This window comes from Megalobrama amblycephala, linkage group LG14 (assembly GCF_018812025.1).
Source record: "Megalobrama amblycephala isolate DHTTF-2021 linkage group LG14, ASM1881202v1, whole genome shotgun sequence".
NCBI classification, from domain to species: Eukaryota; Metazoa; Chordata; class Actinopteri; order Cypriniformes; family Xenocyprididae; genus Megalobrama; species Megalobrama amblycephala.
Genome location: NC_063057.1, coordinates 37,192,263 through 37,213,674, shown reverse-complemented (window position 1 = coordinate 37,213,674; position 21,412 = coordinate 37,192,263).

Below are 21,412 nucleotides of genomic sequence, written 5' to 3'. Positions count from 1 at the left end.
GCCAGAACTGGATCTGTAGGCCCATTGTCTCCTGGGCTACGTTGTAGTCAGGTCCAGACACAGGTTCTCCATCTGATCTGGATATGGCCTGGATCCAGCACCCGGCAAACCTCAGGATAAGCAGAGAGACAGATATTAGCGTAGATGCCATTCTTATTCTGATGTACAGGTATATCTAGTGTTATAGGAAATGTTCTCGGTTCCGGCCGACCTAATTATTGCAGCGTAACAATCCTTTAACGGATTTGAAAAATGTTAATGTATTGATAATGTGTTATGTGTATGCAAGAGCAAAGAGATGCGTTTTTAGTCTAGATTTAAACTGACAGAGTGTGTCTGCTTCCCGAACAATGCTAGGAAGATTGTTCCAGAGTTTAGGTGCTAAATAGGAAAAGGATCTGCCGCCTTCAGTTGATTTTGATATTCTGGGTATTATCAACTGGCCTGAATTCTGAGATCGCAATAAACGTGGAGGACTATAATGCATTAAGAGCTCACTTAGGTACTGGGGAGCTAAACCATTTAGAGCTTTATAAGTAAGTAGCAAGATTTTAAAATCTATATGATGTTTAATAGGGAGCCAATGTAATGTTGACAGAACTGGGCTAATATGGTCATACTTTCTGGTTCTAGTAAGAACTCTAGCTGCCGCATTTTGGACCAACTGTAGTCTGTTTAAAAGCCGAGCAGAACAACCACCCAGTAGAGCGTTACAATAATCTAGTCTTGAGGTCATGAATGCATGAACTAACTGTTCCGCATTTGTCATTGAGAGCATATGTCGTAATTTGGATATATTTTTTAGATGGAAGAAGGCGGTTTTACAGATACTAGAAACATGACTTTCAAATGAAAGATTGGTATCAAAGAGCACACCCAGGTTCCTAACTGAGGACGAAGGTTTAATGGAGCACCCGTCAAGTGTTAGAGAGTATTCAAGGTTTTTTCGTGAGGAAGTTTTTGGTCCAAAGATTAGGATATCAGTTTTTTCTGAATTTAATAATAAGAAATTTCTTGTCATCCAGTTTTTAATGTCAGCTATGCATTCTGTTAGTTTTGTGAATTTGTAGGTTTCGTCAGGGCGCGAGGAAATATAGAGCTGAGTATCGTCAGCGTAGCAGTGAAAACTAACACCATGCTTCCTAATTATCTCTCCTAAGGGCAGCATGTACAGAGTGAAAAGCAACGGTCCTAGTACTGAGCCTTGTGGTACTCCATATTGAACTTGTGATCGATACGACATATCTTCATTTACTACTACAGACTGATAACGGTCAGATAAGTATGATTTGAACCATGCCAAAGCAATTCTACTAATGCCAATATAGTTTTCAAGTCTTTTTAAAAGAATGGTATGATCGATAGTGTCAAAAGCAGCACTGAGATCTAATAACACTAATAGAGAAATACAGCCACGATCGGATGATAAGAGTAGATCGTTTGTAACTCTAACGAGAGCAGTCTCAGTACTATGGTATGGTCTAAATCCTGACTGGAAATCCTCACAGATTCCATTTCTTTCTAAAAAGGAGCACAGTTGTGTTGAAACTGCCTTTTCTAGTATCTTTGACAGAAAAGGTAGATTCGATATTGGCCTGTAATTTACTAAATCTCTCGGATCTAGTTGAGGTTTTTTAATAAGAGGTTTAAAAATAGCCTGCTTAAAGGTTTTTGGCACGTATCCTAGTGTTAAGGATGAATTAATTATATCAAGAAGTGGACCTACGACCTCTGGAAACATTTCTTTCAGTAGTTTAGTCGGCATTGGGTCTAGCATACATGTCGTTGATTTTGATGATTTGATAAGTTTAGATAATTCTTCCTCTCCTATAGTGGCGAATGATTCTAGTTTTACCTCAGGAACACTACAGTGCACTGTCTGAAGCGAAACTGTAGACGGTTGCATGTTTTTAATTTTCTCTCTAATATTATCAATCTTGCAAGTAAAGAAGTTCATAAAGTCATTACTGCTGTGCTCTATGGAAACGTCAGCAGTTGAATCTCTGTTTCTAGTTAATTTAGCCACTGTGTCAAATAAATACCTAGGATTATGTTTGTTTTCTATTAAGAGATTTGAAAAATAAGTAGATCTAGCATTTCTTATAGCCGTTCTGTACTCAATCATTTTTTCTTTCCACGAAAGGCGAAAAACTTCTAGTTTTGTTTTCTTCCAACTACGTTCAGCTTTTCTAACAGCTCGTTTTAGAGCTCGAGTGTGCTCATCATACCATGGCGTTGGATTAGTTTCCTTAATCTTCTTTAGACGTAAAGGAGCGACTGCATCTAATGTGCTGGAAAAGAGAGAGCCAATAGTTTCTGTTGCAGCATCGAGTTCTTCTAAGTTGTCAGGTATACTAAGGCGATGAAACTGCTCGGGGAGATTATTTATAAAGCAATCTTTAGTGGTAGACGTGATGGTTCTACAATATTTATGGCTGGGTGGTGGTTTTGTAGCCTTGGCTAATTGTATTATACACGAGACTAAATAGTGATCTGATATATCATCGCTCCGCTGTAGAATTTCAACAGCATCAATATCAATTCCATGCGACAGTATTAGATCTAGGGTATGATTACGACAATGAGTGGGTCCTGACACGTGTTGTCTAACTCCAATAGAGTTTAAAATGTCTGCAAATGCCAATCCAAATGCGTCTTTATTATTATCTACATGGATATTAAAATCACCAACAACAAGGACTTTATCCGCAGCCATTACTAACTCTGATAGAAAATCAGCAAATTCTTTGATAAAGTCAGTATGGTGCCCTGGTGGCCTGTATACAGTAGCCAGCACAAATGTCAACTTACATAATGTTACATAAAGCACCATCACTTCAAAGGAATTATATTTGAAATTCTTTTGAATTGTTCTGAATATATTACTATAAATTACAGCAACACCTCCCCCTTTGCCTTTCTGTCGAGGATTGTGTCGATAATCATAACCTTGAGGACTAGATTCATTTAAAGTAATGTAATCGTCTGGTTTTAGCCAGGTTTCTGTCAAACACAGCAAGTCTAGTTTATTGTCTGTGATAATTTCATTTACAATAAGTGCTTTTGAAGAAATAGATCTAATATTCAGTAATCCAAGCTTTATCATTTGTTTATCTGATTTATCTGTGATTTTCATTTTTTGAACATCAATTAAATTTTTACCCTTAAAAGGTTTCGGAAGTTTTTTGTATTTACTAGTTCGAGGTACAGACACAGTCTGTATGTGATAATATCTAGGTGAAAGAGTTTCTATGTGCTGTGAATTATTTGAGTTCTGTGACGTGAGGCGGCTAGCAGACGGTCGGTTTAGCCAGTTTGTCTGCGTCCTGATCTGGGCCCTGGTTTGTCATGTTTCAGCTCTAAGACTATTTGCCAAATTTCTAGATAGAAGAGCAGCACCATCCCGGGAGGGATGAATACCATCTCGTTTCAACAGATCAGGTCTGCCCCAAAAGCTTTTCCAATTGTCTATGAAACCTATATTATTCTGCGGACACCACTTAGACAGCCACCCATTGAGTGATGATAACCTGCTAACTATCTCATCACTCCGACGAACAGGAAGACGGCCAGAACAAATTACTTCTGCTGACATTGAATTTGCGAGTTCACACACCTCTTTAATGTTAATTTTAGTGATCTCCGACTGGCGAAGTCGAACATCATTTGTGCCAACGTGAATAATGATTTTAGAATATTTACGTTTAGCATTAGCCAGCACTTTTAAATTTGCTTTGATGTCAGGTGCTCTGGCACCCGGCAAACATGTGACTATGGTGGCTGGTGTCTCTATTTTCACGTTCCGTGTAATAGAATCGCCAATAACTAGGGCACTTTCAACAGGATTCTCAGTGGGTGCGTCACTGAGTGGGGAGAACCTGTTTGATGTTCTAATCGGAACGGAAGAGTGGTGTTTGTTCTTGCCATTATGCCGCCTCACAGTCACCCAGTTAGCCTGCTGCGTGGCTTCTACAACCGGAACCGAATGTGCAGTGTTTACTAGGCTAGTCGCATCCAAAGCAGTATCTAAGGCCCTTTCATTCTCACTATCCTCAATTAAAGTTTGGATGCGTGTCTCTAATTCTGAGATTCTCTCTGTCAGCCTGACAATATCCCTGCATTTATCACATGTGTAAGTCTCACTGCTGACAGAAAGAGCTAAGCTGTACATGTTGCATTTAATACACATGATAATCGTCGGACATGACTGACCGTGTGTTTGATGAACGCCGTCCGAAAAACTGCAACGCACACGGGACTCGCTGGCTGGATGTCTTGGTCGCTTGCCGGTGCCTGGGGCAAGGGTGATGTGCGGGACGCTGTACCTCGCGGTGGATCGATGAATGCTGGGCAGCAACGTCTCCACAGCTTCCCGATCTGGCGAGGACAGATCAGAATAACATGCATCGGATAAATCCGCCATTAAACACTGTGTGTTTTTTCTGTATCATTTGATCAACGGACGTAGCTATAACGATGTGTTGAAGTTGTATAGTGACGATTATTTTTAAAAATGATAAAATGGTAGCATACTTTGTGAAAAGATTAAAACCGAATGAGTGTAATGAAAAATTATCATGTATTCAGTGTGCGCAAAAGTGTAATACTCCTATGAATCATGTTTGAGTTTTCAATTTACTTTGATTAAAAAATAAAGACTGTTAAAACTGAAATCTTTTTGTGTTTTTATTTAATCAGACAGTACATGTACACAACATTTCATGAAACAGATATTAACAAAGAAGATATTTTAAAATTCTAACCATTGACTTCCATCGATAGACGGTGATTTGAACACGTAATCTTCTGAAGCACCCGAGATGCGCGCTTTTTTTCTTTTTGGTTTTTTAGAAAACGTTTTATGTACCGGTGTAACAATATCAGAACTTTTTACTTCAGAAGGACTTTCATATTCCGGGGCGGTAGTATCGGGTCTCTTTAAAGAATTAATTGCACGTCTAACATTATGATTCGGTACAGTGGAAAACGGTATGTTTAACTTGGCAAAGACGTGTATAAACTCTGACCATCCTGGGGGTCTTCTGTCATCCCGGACCTTTTGCGGCGCGGTGACATTTTTTATCAAATCGACCATGTGTGACCCGGGTATGGCTTTTCCCCTGAACACAAACTCCCCCGACTCGTTCCATGCGCTGAGTCCTTTAGCTTTAGACATTTTGTCAATATGTACCGACTGTTTTTCACACTTCTTGATGGTACATTCTTCAGAACTTCACTCACGACGTCATCCGCTCCTCTGTCATCTTCAGGTATAGTTGGCGTTCGTTCATCTTTATGGGGTGGTTCAGAAATGGGTAGTGACAACGTTAAAACGTTACTCTCCCGTTCGCCTTGTTTAACGACCGCCAAAAAACGGGTCAGGATGTTCGCATAGAGTTTGGCTTTTTCGTACTGATTCAAATCAGCCCTGAGTAAGATTTTTCTTATGGACGCATCCAGATCATTCTCTACAACCTGTTGAATATTTTCACGAACATTCTCATTTTTCAGCTTTTCCAGTTGATGTTGCGGCACTAAATACATTTTCTCAGCATACTCCATCCTCAACCGCGTCTAGATGATATCAAGCTGGAAATAAAGGGTACTGCTACGCTAAGGAGCGGTAAAAGAAATCCTCCAGTCTGATTGAAGACTCGCTTCTTGGTAGATAGGCCGATTTTTTTATTGGCAACAAATGTAATTTCCTTTTTTACCCTTTTAAGTTTTTGGTACTGTCGCCGGTTTATAGGAATCGTACCATAGAGAATGTTAAGAGCTACTTCGCACAATGTTAAAATGAGTTTGTCGGACGCCGATTGTAAAATAAGCCGGCGTTGTTTAGGCGTGGCTTTATGTATCAGTTTTAACAGCGGTAGATGTTTACAAAGTCTGGCAGACATGACGCTCAATCACGTTCTTCTTTTTTTCGGGAGATAAACCACTTGGCGGTCTGAAAGCAAGCCTGTTCTGAGACGGTATTGCTCAGGAGTTTTGGCTTTATATTTATATAATTAAATATCCAAAAGGCCTGCTGGTAGCGTCTTGATAACACTCCATAAAGTATTTTGCATTTCCAGGATACATCTGACGTCCTAGCACCGCTACTTGATTGGCATCCCGAGGGTTTTTAAACAAAATCATATAATTTGTGTTTAAGCTAATGGTTCTACTGGTTTTGCCTTGAGCGAATAAATTTTGTACGATATAAATAGCGCTGAGATTACGATGATGTACAAATTGAGTGAAAACCTTTTCGACCTGTTTGTTCTCACCCGCTTCGTTCATTAGATCGTCCAGAATCAAAATATTTGTTTTGGTCATAGGTAATAAATCATCATCATTGAGACTCTCAGGTATTCCTTCCACAAATTTAATGGGGTACAATTTCAGTAATTCATCATACAATGGTTGCCAACAACTGTAAATATATACAATGTTTTCAATTTTTTCAGAAATCATTTTCATTCCATTTTCCAACAGACTTTTTACAAAATAACTTTTCCCCGAATTTGAAGGACCGCTGATTACAGCGGAAAATGGATGCTGAAGTTTGAAATCAAAATCAGAAGCATCCCCTATGCACCGTCGAATCAGTAGCCATAAGGGAGAGTGGTGAAATCGGACAAAAGTCGACGTTTATTGTACACCACCTTAAACCTTTTAACGACTGATTTGTTGTGCAATGTGAGAGTCTTTTTATTCCTCACAATGTTTTCGGTGTGGGCCAGGATGCATTGCGTGCTGTCACGTGCAGTCACATAGCTGTCAATCAGACCAATAAGACTCTCCAACCGAATAGCTTGGGAATTTTTAGCATTGAGCGTTATCCCCTTTGCCTTCATGCATACTTTACCTTTGGCGGTGCGATACCCATATGATTTTGGCCCGCTAGAGCAAAATTCCGTAATATAATCACCGTTGTCTAACTCATTCGTCAGCTCCCCCAAATGATCCCCCAGAGGTGGGTCCCAGTCTCCCTCCCTTGATACGAAAATAATGCTGTCCGTGTCCGAGTATAACAAACGGTCACTGAGTTTGTCCATGAGTTCGTACAACTCCAAGCGTGCGTGAGTCGTAGTAAATGCACCGACAAACACATTAATGTCACGAGTCTCGCGAACCTCATCTTTTGCAGAGCGATGCTGGACAAGAGCAACGTCGTCTGAGACGAATGTGAAATATGACAGACTGTCGGTTTTACCAAAAACAATTCTGGTGAAATGTTCGGGGTCTTTCACAAGAGTAGTCTGAGGAAGATTCTCCCTCATAGAGAACCTCCCCCAAAGACTATTCAGCAATAACTTGTTGATAGACCTCTGCGCTGGGTTGTGGGAAATCTTTTCGGGGTCGAGGTGAATACCCTCTTTCTCATAATACTCGCGTAAGTAACCCCGTTTTTCAGCATCGGTGACGACGTTTGATGGGTAACCGGATGCCTGCTGTTTCAATTGTAAAAAAGTCTTTACGTAATCGCGAAACAATGTATCTGACCTTTGAGGAAAATGCCAAACTTCGTCGATCTTGGCTACCACGTAACCTTTCTCTATGGCTTTTAAAAGTTCGAGACTGACCCAGCAACCCGTGAGGGCCCTCTCTTCATCCGTATGGCTACAGTTTGATATCTGGTTTTGAACGTGAGCGCACATACGACATAAAGGGAACATAAGTTTCCCGCCACATCGGTAAGGGAGAACAGGGTGCAGTAATTTGCGGGGCGGGTAAACGGTAGCTTTGATAAGACTGTAATAATTTTCGATCGGTTCAAAATCTTTGAAAATGATTTGGGGGTGACCGATCGGATAGGTTTTCCTAGCCTGACAGAAAGGATATAAGCTTGTAAAATCTACGTAACTTATTTTCTCACCATCAGCCGTTTTGTGATAGAGTTTATAAGCATTAGTACGTCCTCCAAACAAGGCATCTCTCGGTTTCAGTCTCTCAGGGGCTGAATAGGTACTCATAAATTCCATCACAGAAGGGTCGATCCGCTTCATCTTTTCCCATTCACACTCCCAAAGAACCTCAATTTGCAAACCGTACGCATTCCGCAGAATATCAACCTTGTCGTCAAATTGTCTCCTAAGAACCCCATAGGGCACCCCCGACATGGGGTGCTTCTGAAAGGGGTCAAAGCGGCATTCATGACCATGATGCAAACATCCGTTGTATTCTAGTCCATGCCTTACCCCTGACTTTTCGTAGAAACCGTCTAAAAAGAAACGACCAATCGACACTTCACCGTGGTTTGCAGCATGATGAATATCCACATCTCGAGTCTTTTTTACATACTCGAGCCAATCGATTGATGCGTTTGAGTAGGTCTTACTCTGTCGGACGTACGCCTTATTGTGTGTCAGAGCCAGCGTGCTTCTTTCAAGATAATGCGTTTTGAAGACACCCATACAGCACGATGCTAGAGTAGTAAAGCTGAATGGATCAACTTCAGTACATTCTATGAACGCCTCTCTGTATTTCATGCATGCTTCACGTAGCAAGACAACATCATTCACGCCGTATTTACACAGCTCTTTCCTGAAGTTAAACAATTTTCCTGAAACGCTGTTGTACCACGCATCAAACTTTACACGGTCTTTATCAGACATGTTTTCATAATTGTAAAACTTTTTATCGGGGTAATGTCCTATATAATTCTCATTTTCCACCGTATTGAAAAGATGGGGAAAATATCCTTTTTCCGTAGTCGTTAAGTTTAGCGCCGTGGGCATCTTAGACAGAGCCATTGGTATGAATGCATAGCTGTCGATGTACCGCTGTGCGAAAGCATCGTCGTACATGAAGATTAATTTACAACCTTGCATTATGACATCTAACGCAATCCCTGCATTGCAAAAATATTCCAGAATTAGAAACGAATCAAATCTGGCCGCACAATGAGCTATGAAGCAGTATCCTTTGTATCGCGGCTGTCTAAAGTGCGTGATTAACTGCGCTATACAGCCGGGGCCTTCTGCCACAAATTTTTCGCCTTCAAAAGTGATTGCGCAAATAAAGTTGGCTATATGCTTACCATTTTGATATCGCGTTTCAAAATCATAAAAAATGTAATTCTTGTTAGGTTCTTTGGGTACTACAGGCTGTATGAAGCATTGGTGTACCCCCTCATCCTGCAGATCTTCGCCGCAATGGCAGCAACGGTTGGGGCTACATTTGTGTTGAGCTCTCTTACCTTGACCTATGACGTTGTATCGTTTGTTACACAGTCTGCAATATTTTATAGCGTCGCACGGTGCTTTTTCCCATACAGGGTGTGTTTTTTTATGGGTGTTGTAACAGTAACTCGACTTACAAAATCGTAAACAATCGGGGCAATGCATGGTTCTTTTAGGATGTTTGTAACAATCAGGGTCAAAACATACATTGCAGACATGCTTGCACTGATGATCTCTAGGGTTTGAGTAGCCTTTGAAACAAAATTTGCATACGTAGGATGTGCCGATGAATGCCACCAAATTCAGAATTCTATAGTAATGATCGTCGTACAAATAGAGATATACCGTTTTAGGGTGAGGCTCACTGTGAATTTTGTACGATTCTAACGCACTGGCATTTGTCCTGTAAAAAACAACGATTTTAATGTCTAAAATACTTTCAAACGCATTTAAATCACCCAAACCAATTTTGTCTTGAATTGAAAAGCCTGCGTCATTTTGGATGGACGCGGCCAGTCTTTCTAACTCATTGTTGGGCGATTGCGGATTGAGGAAATGCGCAAGGCAGATAGAGAAGCATAATTTATTTGTTATATTCGTGGGGCAAAATAACGACATCTTTTTGCGCTTGATGACCTGATCAAGTGCTAAATCTGTAAGTTTACGACGACCGCCACCTTGTCTGTTCATGGCCACGTCAACTTCGACCGCGAGTGCATCGTCCGTCAATATCTGTTCATTACTTTGTAAAACCCTCTCAATTTGATCGGTAAATAGATTGATGTCATAATTATTCCGGTCTGTTAAAATGGTTTGAATGGGCGATGACAGAGAAGACCCCATAAGGGTCATATTGATTACGCTAGCATCACCGCCAATGTCTCTAGCAAATTCCGCTATTTCGCTAAAAGCTGCTATGTACGATGCTAAATCTGTAGAGTTAATCTCTCTCAGATTCAACGGTCTTCGCAATTGTACGCTATTGAAATGGGGTCTCGGTAATATACGGTAACCACTTACTTCACCGCCCTCACGAATCAGAGTATCAATGTCTGTCTGTGTTAGTCATGACGTACCTGTAAGGGGATCAGGAGGTGCTGCATTGCTGGTTGACATTTGCACCGGAACTGCAGGCTGAGCCGTGACAGCAGATGCATTACCTGTTGTTCCATGACCATCATGTAAAGCTCCGCCATCTTGTGCTAATTGCATGTTGCATGTGTTTAATAATTTCTGTAATCGTTCGGACAAATTAATAACAGGAATTTGGTCAATAGAAGACTGCAAATGTTCCAAATTATAAGTTTGCTGCAATGGTACATCGTTAAAAGTTGATTCTACAAAATCTGGATACATATTTATCAATTGTTGTAATCTTTCACATAAGAGATGCGGATTTGTATTTTGTATTTCAAGCTTACTCTGTAACAAGTCTGAGAGAGTTTGGTCTGGTTGACCACTGGGTGCTTCAGCTGTGGAAAAAGATTTCTCAGCATCCATTTTATTTTTTTTTTAATTTTTTTTTTTTTTTAGATCAAAAGCGAAAACATAATATGCAATAAAACAAAATTAAAGAAAAACAAATAAAAGATACAACAATCAGAAAAATGTTGACATTTCTGAAAACAACTACAATCAGATGTAACTATTACATAATCCAATATACATTTTTAACTTGGATGTGCACAGGTAACCATGGCACTGAGAAGACTAACGGTTAATTGTCTTTCTCTCAACTGATCATTTAATTCTCTAAGGATACGTTCATGATTCTCTTTTTCAGCTTCTTCTTCTTCTTCCGCCACATTCGTTGCTTTGTAAAAAGGATACGCCATCTGCCTGGCTCTCACTGTTTCCTCATCGTATCGATCACTGTTCCATGACGATCGATCCCATTCGACGACCTGTGATTCCGTCCAGGACAAAACGTTGTCCACACTCCTGACGTGTCTATCTGTATAGATTATTTTTAAAAACCATTAAAACAGATTTTTCACATTAATGGATGTCATGCTGTGGAATACACTGATGACTATAACTGTAAATCTGAAAATAAGATTACCCTTACCCTGAGCAGTTTGGTGTGAATTAGATCCTATTATGTTTTTCCGCTTCCTCCGATGTTCAACGACAGATACGTCAGACTCTATGTCTGAATCTGATGCGAGTTCGATTATTTGTTCAGCACACCCGATGCCTCTATCTGTATAAAATAAAAATAAATAAAAACAAAACTACTTTCTATATCAAATGTAATGCAGTGAATATTGTAATATTTTCTATAATAAAAATAATAAAAGAAAGATAGTCTTACCATTAATTACATTAACCTGAGGTATTTGGCGTGAGGTAGAGTCATCTATGTTTTTCCGCTTCCTGGGAGGTACATTGACACACGCCTCAGACTCATCATCTGAATCTGATGCGAGGTCTACCGGTTCAGCAGTACTGATTTGCCCCGCCGGAGAACTCACTGACGTGTAAGTAGGTTGAGCGTCTCTTATCCTATCAGCTTTGCTGGTGCTAGGACCGGTTTTTTCAAAGTCCTGCGTCAGATCAATAAAGCCTGGTTGTGTCACTAGAAGTGCTATTTCTATAAAAGATAAATATGATTAAAATTTTACATTAACATTATATAATATTATTACAGGAAAATAAAAATTACCTGAGTCTGAGATGTGTACGTCATCCGGGGTCCCCATTACTTTAAACAAATAACAAATTGGTAAATTTCATTTTTTGTACAAATAAACAATTACATAAAATAAATAAAATATGCACTTACAGAGATTTATGGCAGTGAATGCATCCTGTTCAACATTTGACCCTATTAAATATATATTAAAAGTCTGTTATGAATTTACACAAATAATAAGATTCATATTCAAACATTACAATAAACCAGAATTTATCTCCATTAAAACATTGCATCAAAAGCGACACTTTGGCGACATCTAGCGACTCAATGTAGAAACAACACTACATTGTAATCAAGCATACTTTTAAAAGAAGCAGAGAATTTAATTAAATGACGAGCATTATGTTTAACATTTACAAAAATGAAAAATAGCCTGTGAAATATATAACATTTAAAACAGATTAAACCTGAATCTATCTAAATTAAAAACATTGATTAAACCAGAATCTATCACCATTAAAATAATGTATCAAAACTACATTTTGGCTCATACAGATGACGTCAGCATGATCGCGGCGATATGACGGCGTCTTAGTGAGCCAATAACAACCGAACATAGCAGAAGCAAAAGCATTCATTCATTATAACGTTTGCAATCTTAACTATATCAGCAGTGAAAGCCGTTTTAAACGCTGCATTAAAAACTTTTTCCACATGTGAAAATGAGTGTAAAATCAACCAGCGCATATCGCGTATGAGAAACTGCAAACCTGCAACGCTAAACCGGGATGAAAAAAATACATTTTGGCTCATACAGATGACGTCAGCATGATCGCGGCGTTATGACGGCGTCTTAGTGAGCCAATAACAACCGAACATAGCAGAAGCAAAAGCATTCATTCATTATAACGTTTGCAAACTTAACTATATCAGCAGTGAAAGCCGTTTTAAACGCTGCATTAAAAACTTTTTCCACATGTGAAAATGAGTGTAAAATCAACCAGCGCATATCGCGTATGAAAAACCGCAAACCTGCAACGCTAAACCGGGATGAAAAAACTACATTTTGGCTCATACAGATGACGTCAGCATGATCGCGGCGTTATGACGGCGTCTTAGTGAGCCAATAACAACCGAACATAGCAGAAGCAAAAGCATTCATTCATTATAACGTTTGCAATCTTAACTATATCAGCAGTGAAAGCCATTTTAAACGCTGCATTAAAAACTTTTTCCACATGTGAAAATGAGTGTAAAATCAAACAGCGCATATCGCGTATGAGAAACTGCAAACCTGCAACGCTAAACCGGGATGAAAAACTACATTTTGGCTCATACAGATGACGTCAGCATGATCGCGGCGTTATGACGGCGTCTTAGTGAGCCAATAACAACCGAACACCCCAAAGCATATCAATGCATAAAAACAGAAAAGTCAAACAGACAACAAAAAGACGAATAAAGTTTTCGCCAATTATGAAAACAGTATGTTGAGCGAATAACGAACATAGGTCATTAAACAATGCCTAAAAGGATAGATTCTCATTACAGAAAAAAAACTATCTTTCATTTAAATGTAGGCTATCGCTCGTACTAGAAAAATGAAAATGATAAATCGTTAGAAGCTTATCCTCTTTTCAATGAAATACATCCATCCTTACTAAAACACGTGCATTTTAAAAGCCACAGCTTAAATATTAAAAAGAAACTCACCGATCGGTGCCATCTTTTCGGAGCCTGGAGAAAAAGCAGCTGCAGATTTAGTTCAACTCGCCGATGTGTAGCTGAGATGTGCCGCAGTCCAACTTATATACACACCCTCTCAGCAGGGGATAAAGCCTTGTTTTATTTTTCCACGTTGGGGGGTAAGAATGCGTTAAACAAATTAACGTACCAGAAAATGACTTACAGAGTGAATTTTTTGTTTTAATTTGCGTTTGATCAACAATGATAGAACCCATAGAACATGTAGGTTAAAAATAGATATTAGAAAATTGTGTGCGCATTTGTATATAGAGGCAATTATTGGGTTATAACCTTTTTTTTTTTTTTTTTTTTTAAACTAGGAACTAAACATAATATCAAAGTCTAAGAGATTTTTAAACAGAAAATATAAAGAATGTTTTATCATACCTCATTTTTCTTTTTCGTTAAATAATTCTGTGTTCCATTTTAAATCTAAAGAGATTGACATTTTCATTCAATGACCAAGAGATGGCGCCAGAGCACTATATATGGTATCTGAAAGACCAGTTGTTTTTTTCCAATTCCAGGGGATTAAAAGGCCATATGAGTCGGATTCCCTTTCGAAGGGAACTCAACTCTGCGTTGCTTAACGCTTTGGGGAACGTCACACGTGACTCGGTGCCTGAAACCAACTATCCAACAACTCCAATGCTCATTGGCCGGCGACAGCCTATGACGTCATAGGGGCGCGACCCGGATGTATAAAAGCGCGCCCGTGGGAGCAGTCATTATCTTTCGTCTTTCAGGGACTGCCTGTGTCTTGCCACTGTCTGTTCTCCATTTGATTTGTAGGAGTAATCTTTGAAAAACTATGTCTGAGGGCAAAAGTTTTAGGAATCCTTGTCCGAGGTTTCTGACCCTGGAGGATCCTCACACCCTATGCAAACGTTCATGAAATCTGTTTATCTGTGTCCCAGGGAAAAATCTGACTTGACATACATATTTTTCTGGGCGTTTTCTGTCTGGAGAGCAGCGCGCATACACAGTACTTGAGGGCACTGCTGTGTGTTTGTCTGTTGTTTACGCTGTTCTCGTTTGTCACTCTTCCCGAGGGAAGAGCTGTCTGCATCATTGCCTGTTGGTTCTGGCCCCTGTTTGTGCTGAGGCTTAACGGTGGCTGCAATCATACGGCTCGCAGATGAGCTCGTTGGGAAGTTTTTTTTTTTTTTTTTTTTTTTTTTTTTTGGGAAGTTTGATAAAGTTTTTATTCTCTCTAACTTCCCCGGGGCGGGCGAGAACGAGTGGATGACGATGACGTTCGTGTTTGACGTCATCGCGTCCGGCGGCGAGCGCTCCTCTGGCTGGTTGAATGTGAGCTGCTGTGTGTTTGGGACACGCTTCTCGGCGGGCTGCAGCTGCCGGGAGAGCGCGTTAGGAAAGGGGTCACGCGCGGACGGCTCGAGGAGCGGTTCCTTTCTGTCTATTAATACGGCAGCTTCCATACTTTCCATTCCTTTTTTGATCTCCACGTTTGAGATCGGGAAGGCATGGAAAAACCCCTAGCCATTCAGTTTTGTATCTGAACCCAGACAGACGGGAGGGGGAGGAAGAGAGAGTGAGATGGGTGATCGATTGTAAACACTGTTGCGTTTGTAATCGATTCCCCAGCTATAGGGTGATTTATATCTACCCTCTCCTCTTCTTCTTCCACCTCCTGTGTGTGTATATATATATATATATATATATATATATATATATATATATATATATATATATATATATATATATATATATATATGTGTGTATATATGTATGCTTATATACATGTTTGTATATAGATGTGTATATGTGTATATATGTATGGACATATATCATGCTCAGATGCTTCTTATGGTCAGACTGATGGCTGGGCCTATAGTCATTATTTCTATCAGCCCGCTGTTTCTGTTTGATAGTAAGAGGATCTTTTAGGCTTAAAAGAACCTTAGATTCCATCCTTTCATGTTAAAAAGGAGCATTAGGAGTTTTTGGTTTTTGAGCCGCAGGAGGGTCTATATTTATTCATTTAAAATAAGACCTTATTTTCCTGTATAGTTTCTGAGCATGTAGTCAAGAAAATTGGGGGTTTTTTGGGCAGACTGAAGTTGATAGCACTCGTCACTTCAGTTAATATGTAAATGTTTAGGTCGGTCTTAATCGGCCGCCTGACATTGTTTGCTTGTGAGCTTCACTTTCTTTCTCTTATCCATGAGATTTGGAGGTGAAGCCCAGGCTTCACTAGGCTTGTGGCCCTGTAAGAAGGCCCGTAGCTTAGCGGCTAGGCTACAGCTAGGTTAGGTGTGTTATTTACATAACCTTATGTATACTATCCCTTATTAGGTTGTATAGTTCCTAGTTCTGGCCTCCTCCCGAGGGAGTTGTTAGGCCATATGCCCATTATCCCCTTTTTCTTATGTATCTAAAATCTGTGCACGTTCAGGATAACACCTTTGAACAGTCAGGCCGGTGGCCGGCCCATGATGAAGCTTTTTCTGTAGGCCCGCCTTCTGGCTTGATAGTGGAAAGGTTTGTGAGGCTTATGGAACCGGGGATATCATTCTTCTCCTTTGAAAGAACGAGGAAGGAATCTCTGGTCTTCGAGCCGCGGGAAGGTAAGACAAGGTCTGATTTAATCGCTTAAATGTTCGACCTTGTTTTTATTCCTGTATTATTTCCTGAATGTGTAACAGTAAATATGTTATGGGTTTTTTTTTTGGGCAAAAAAACTGGAGTGTTGAGACTGACTGAGCAAGCCACAGAATGGCTGCTGTTCAGTTTTCTCTCTGTATGTTCTGCCATTCGACTATTGTCAGTATAGTTTGAGCTGGCGCTCATCACTTCAGTTTATGCGTTTGTGGCGGTCCTAACCGGCCGCCCAGCGCGATAGCTGTGATCTTTGCTGTATTTCTTATCTGAAATTTCAAGGTAGAGATCAGGCTTTTTATAGCGCCTGTTATTTTGAATAGGCCTGTATGTTGTTTGGCCAGGCTAGAACTAAGTGTATGTATGGTGTATGTATAAATAATTCCCATATGTATTTTAGTTTTTGGCCTTCTCCTGAGGGAGTGGCTGAATTTTTTGCCCAGATTATCCCATTGCTTATGTAGGTGCAACGATGAGTGTAACAGCTAGGTTTTAGACTGTTTTGTTAGAGACCTGATGCTGTTTCTCAGGTGGTAGGCCCTTATCTAACAGATTTGAGAATCTGTAGCAATGATTTTATTTTTTCTCTCTGTCAAATAGCATGTATTTCAAAGTTTCCTTTGAGTTCTAGATGTTTGCCCTACATTTGGTATGTGAGCTTGATATGCTGCCACAGGTTGGCACCCACTTATTATGGTAGGCCTTCTTAAAAGTGGCCTCTATGTAAGTGTTTGGTGAATCCTTTCCCCAGGGTTACTGAGTGCATCACCTGTTGGATTGCATACTCAGGGTAGCTAGATCACTTTTTGAGAAAAGTTAGTATCTGTCAGCTCCCTTTCAGTTATCTGTTTATCAGCTATATTGCATATAACGGTGATTGTAGGCTAGACTGTTCAGCCTCCTTATAGTTAGCAATAGTTTTATACTGCTGTGTAATAGATTTCAGTCTGCTCACATACTGTTTTTGGATTTTACACTGCTTCAGGCCCTGCAGCATGTTGTTTGAGGTAGCAGGCTCAACTAGCCTCCCTTAAGCCATGTTGGTTGTGTATGGTTCCCTTTAGTCACATAACTTAGGGTACTTTGCCTGTTTGGAAAGTGTAGCCTAGCACAGGTAGCAGTTAGCTTCCCATAGTTAATTGGGTTAGAGCTGGTTCCCTGTAGCTTGGTTCCCTGGAAATTCACGAACTGAAGCCACGTGTCATTGAATCGGCAGGCCCCTTCAGGCCTCCTTTTTAGTTTACATGTTGGCACAGATTGTGTTTTTCTGTGCGGCTTAGGATGAGATGACAGTAGTGAAACCTTACTGAAGTTTGGTTTAGCCTATTGTTGCCTCTCCGAGTCAATGATTCTAGTTGAGCTAAGAGCCACTTAGCGCCTAGGTTGGATCTTTAGGCTCCTGGAAACGGCCACGAGACTTACGGCATGTGTCCTGGAGGATGCTAAGCCTGCGGGCCGCCTTTTTTGGACACACTGGTGTTTGTTTTGGGTGTATTTCTCTCTGAGAACTAGTCATATACACTTTCGCTGGCCAGGGGCCCAAGTGGTAGATTCAACCCCCTCTTTTGCGGGTTGTTTACCTGGCTTGGGACCTAAACACTACCACAAGCTGATGCCACGTGTTTGTTGAGGTTAATAGGCCTTCCAGGCCTTCCTTAATACGTGTTGGCGTACGCTGTACTCCTCTTGTTTAAAGAGTAAAAAGTGTTTTTTACTGAGTACACTGCTTGTCGGATTGTGTTGGGTGGATTATTAAGAAGCACTGTGCAGCTTTCCTTTGCTGCTATAGAAGTTATCTGTCTCTGTACGTTAGACAGGTGTTCAGAAAGGCGTTTTACCAAAAAAAACAAAAAAACAAAAACAAAAAAAAAACGGGTCGTTTTCTAAAGTGTACTTCTGTTGTCATGTTGTAAGTCCCTCCCGGGCCTCCATGATTATGTGCTCTTGGCATAGTCTACCTGTTAGGTGAGCTCTGCGCTTCCCCCTTGGTGTTGGGTTTGTAATAGTGCTTAGCTCCCTAAGCTGATTATGATGGTTGGGCCTTCATCAGGCCCCATCTTAAGAATCAGCCCCAGGCTGGTTTGTGCTCCCCTTTCAGGGTTTTCAGCGCACAGCCTCCTCAGTGCGTTAATTAAGCACTGGGTAGATCCTAGGTGAGCGGATTATCTCCCCTCGATATGAGGGTTTATAGCATTCAGCTGAGTTCTGCTCTCCAGGATGCCCGTCTCTACGCGTGGGTTTGAGCTGGTTTCTGCCTTTCTGCAGTCACTCTTACCTATTTTTCTTCTTGAAGAATGCATTCTAGAGGCTCTGTATTCAGACAGGGTTGGCCTGGACTAAGTCTGTTCCCCTAGAAGACCAGGTCGGCCTCCCTGGTGGCAATGAGGGTGACCCCGTTCCCCTCAAGAGTGGCTGGCCGAGGTTCCCTTTGGTTCCTTGGCCACATTCCCTTAAAGGGACCACTTTTTCCTTCGGGAAAGTGGGTCCCGGACACCTTAGTGATTTCTTTAGGCTCTATTTGTTAAAAGAGAAAGGTAGAAGCCTTTTAGAAGTTCAGCTTGGGCTGTTGGCCAAAGGGAATGCTGTCACTGACAGCCTGGTGTGACCCGAGGGGGAGTTGCTGAGCAGTTCGAGAACTGCTTTGAGACCTTTGTTTCAGCCATATTTTCTGGCAGGCACTCTCCTCAATCATGGCGGCGTTGGTATATCGTTCCCCAAAGCGTTAAGCAACACAGAGTTGAGTTCCCTTCGAAAGGGAACGTCTCAGGTTACTCATGTAACCATGGTTCCCTGAGAACAGGGAACGAGACTCTGCGTTTCCTTGCCATGCTTCAGGCGGCCTGCTGGGCAGTCCCTTCAAGACGATGGATAATGACTGCTCCCGCGGGCGCGCTTTTATACATCCGGGTCGCGCCCCTATGACGTCATAGGGTGTCGCCGGCCAATGAGCATTGGAGTTGTTGGATAGTTGGTTTCAGGCACCGAGTCACGTGTGACGTTCCCCAAAGCGTTAAGCAACGCAGAGTTGAGTTCCCTGTTCTCAGGGAACCATGGTTACATGAGTAACCTGAGACGTTATTTACCCAAATGTCAGGGGGCAACCGAAAAACAACAGAAGATGTTTTTTGGAAAGGATTTTAACCATATGTTAAGGCTGACAGTCTCCCTGGGTAAGATGTTATTTAAACAAACTTTTAAAATGTGTGTGGCAGCGGTGACACAGAAGAGCTTTAAGATGCTAGCCGTAAACATTCCAGAGCATTCTGTTTCAGCAGTGTTGTTGTCTCACACTGCTAATGTTTATTGCCATTTACTAAAAAACTATAAGAGCGTGAGGGGACAACAATAGGCTGTTATTAGGCTATTTAGCTTATAGTTTTAAATAGAATAAATCACCATCTGAATTATCTGCCACGACCTGCAGAGGTCCAATAGCGATCTTAACTCATAGCGGTCAGAGTGAATAAAATAGTTATGTCACATGTGTTTGCTTAGCTCAAACCTTGTTTTTACGAACCGAAAAGCTTCGGTACCCTTATAATAAATAAAGTATTTAAAAACATATTGCCCTTAAAATAAATAAAGTATTTAAAAACATATGTTGAAGAGACAATTATCCATTTGTGAAAATATATACAACCAGACTTTTCCTGGGGGAATTACTCTGTAAACAGTCCTCTGCCCCATCACCCGCTGCTTTTAGAAAACAGCATTTTTCACAGGTTTCACACCACATTTGCATGAAGGTGCTTGGAGAGAGAGAGAGAGAGAGAGATTTTTAGACTTTATTGCATTCTGCTATTCAAGTTAAGGACATCGAAAAGTAAGGAGTGTTTTTTCCCCTACTCTCTGAAAAAAGTGAGTTGTTTTATAAATATTCAATACTACTTTAGAAGCATGTTTAATTTTATACAATTTATTTATAAACTTTTAAAAGAGGTGAATGGTTTTCAATTAACTTTTTGAAATATACTAAATATACTAAACACTATTGTTAGTGATTTTTAGGGATGAGTGATAGAAAAATAGACATGTCAATGGAAGGTCTCCACAAAAACATGGTCATGTCCACAAAAACCTCTTATGCTTTGACAAAGTTAAAAATGAATATTCAACTACTTGATGAACCTCATTTTGGGTGTTTAATATTTCGTAAGCATTTTGTAAACCAATTTCATTCGAGCATCATTGCACAATGAAATCTTTTCCTGGTTTTATTGTGATGTTTTAATGTTACCTGTGAATATTGTAAATACACAATTCTTATTTAAACCTATCACTGTTTTATGTCTCATTCTTTTAACCACTAGCAAACACACTTTTAAATCTTGTAACTCAACCGATTTGGCTGATCATTACAACCTCATTTTGGGTGTTTGATATTTTTATCATTTTATCATTAAATCAATATTTAAGCATTTTTTATTTAGGTAAAACTATAAATTAACTGGTCTCAGTAAATTTAGTAACTGTTTGTAATTCAGTGTATTACAATTTTATCACCAACTTCCTTAAAAGAACAGAACGATTGAAATGTGTGTAATCTATTTCATAAAATATGTTTATTCTTTTGGCCCGACTGTTTCTAGACTCGTGTTGCTTATCGTCTGCACAGACAGAGAGAGATGAGAGCGTCATAAAATTACCGCTATACCCAGCCGGAATGCGGATGCCATCACACCTTCAAATATGGCGTGTCAGAGTTCAAAAATGACCCTCGACCCTTTAAATCATCCGTCTGCCATTTCATCACCCAGAAGACGTCCTGACAGTTCACAGGTCAACATCGCTATTCGAAATATGTGGACAAAGGTCATATCAGCCCCCGGAGGATCACCAACAATGTCAAAGGTCATTTGGGGTGATATTAAGGTCAACCATGGGAGGGGGATGGGAAAACTTCGTGGGTGGCCCGTGGGGGAGGGGAACGACGTGGGTGGCCCCAGAGTCACAGGGGTCACAGAGGTCAAAGGTCATCCATCAAATTTTGACAGGTAGTGCAGGGTATCACTACTTTTGATCTCAACGGATTCATTTAAAGAAGTTATTACTCCACCACCTGTGTGACGTCATTCAACCAAATGGCTGAAAGACAGGTTTATGATTATAAAGTTTCAGGAAACAGTCTTGGACTTGCTACTTGATTTGTTTAACGATGCATCATGCTATGGTAGTGAAGTAGCGAGTTACGTCGTTGTATGGGAAACACAGTCCAGGCAGCTGTGCATGGAGCAGT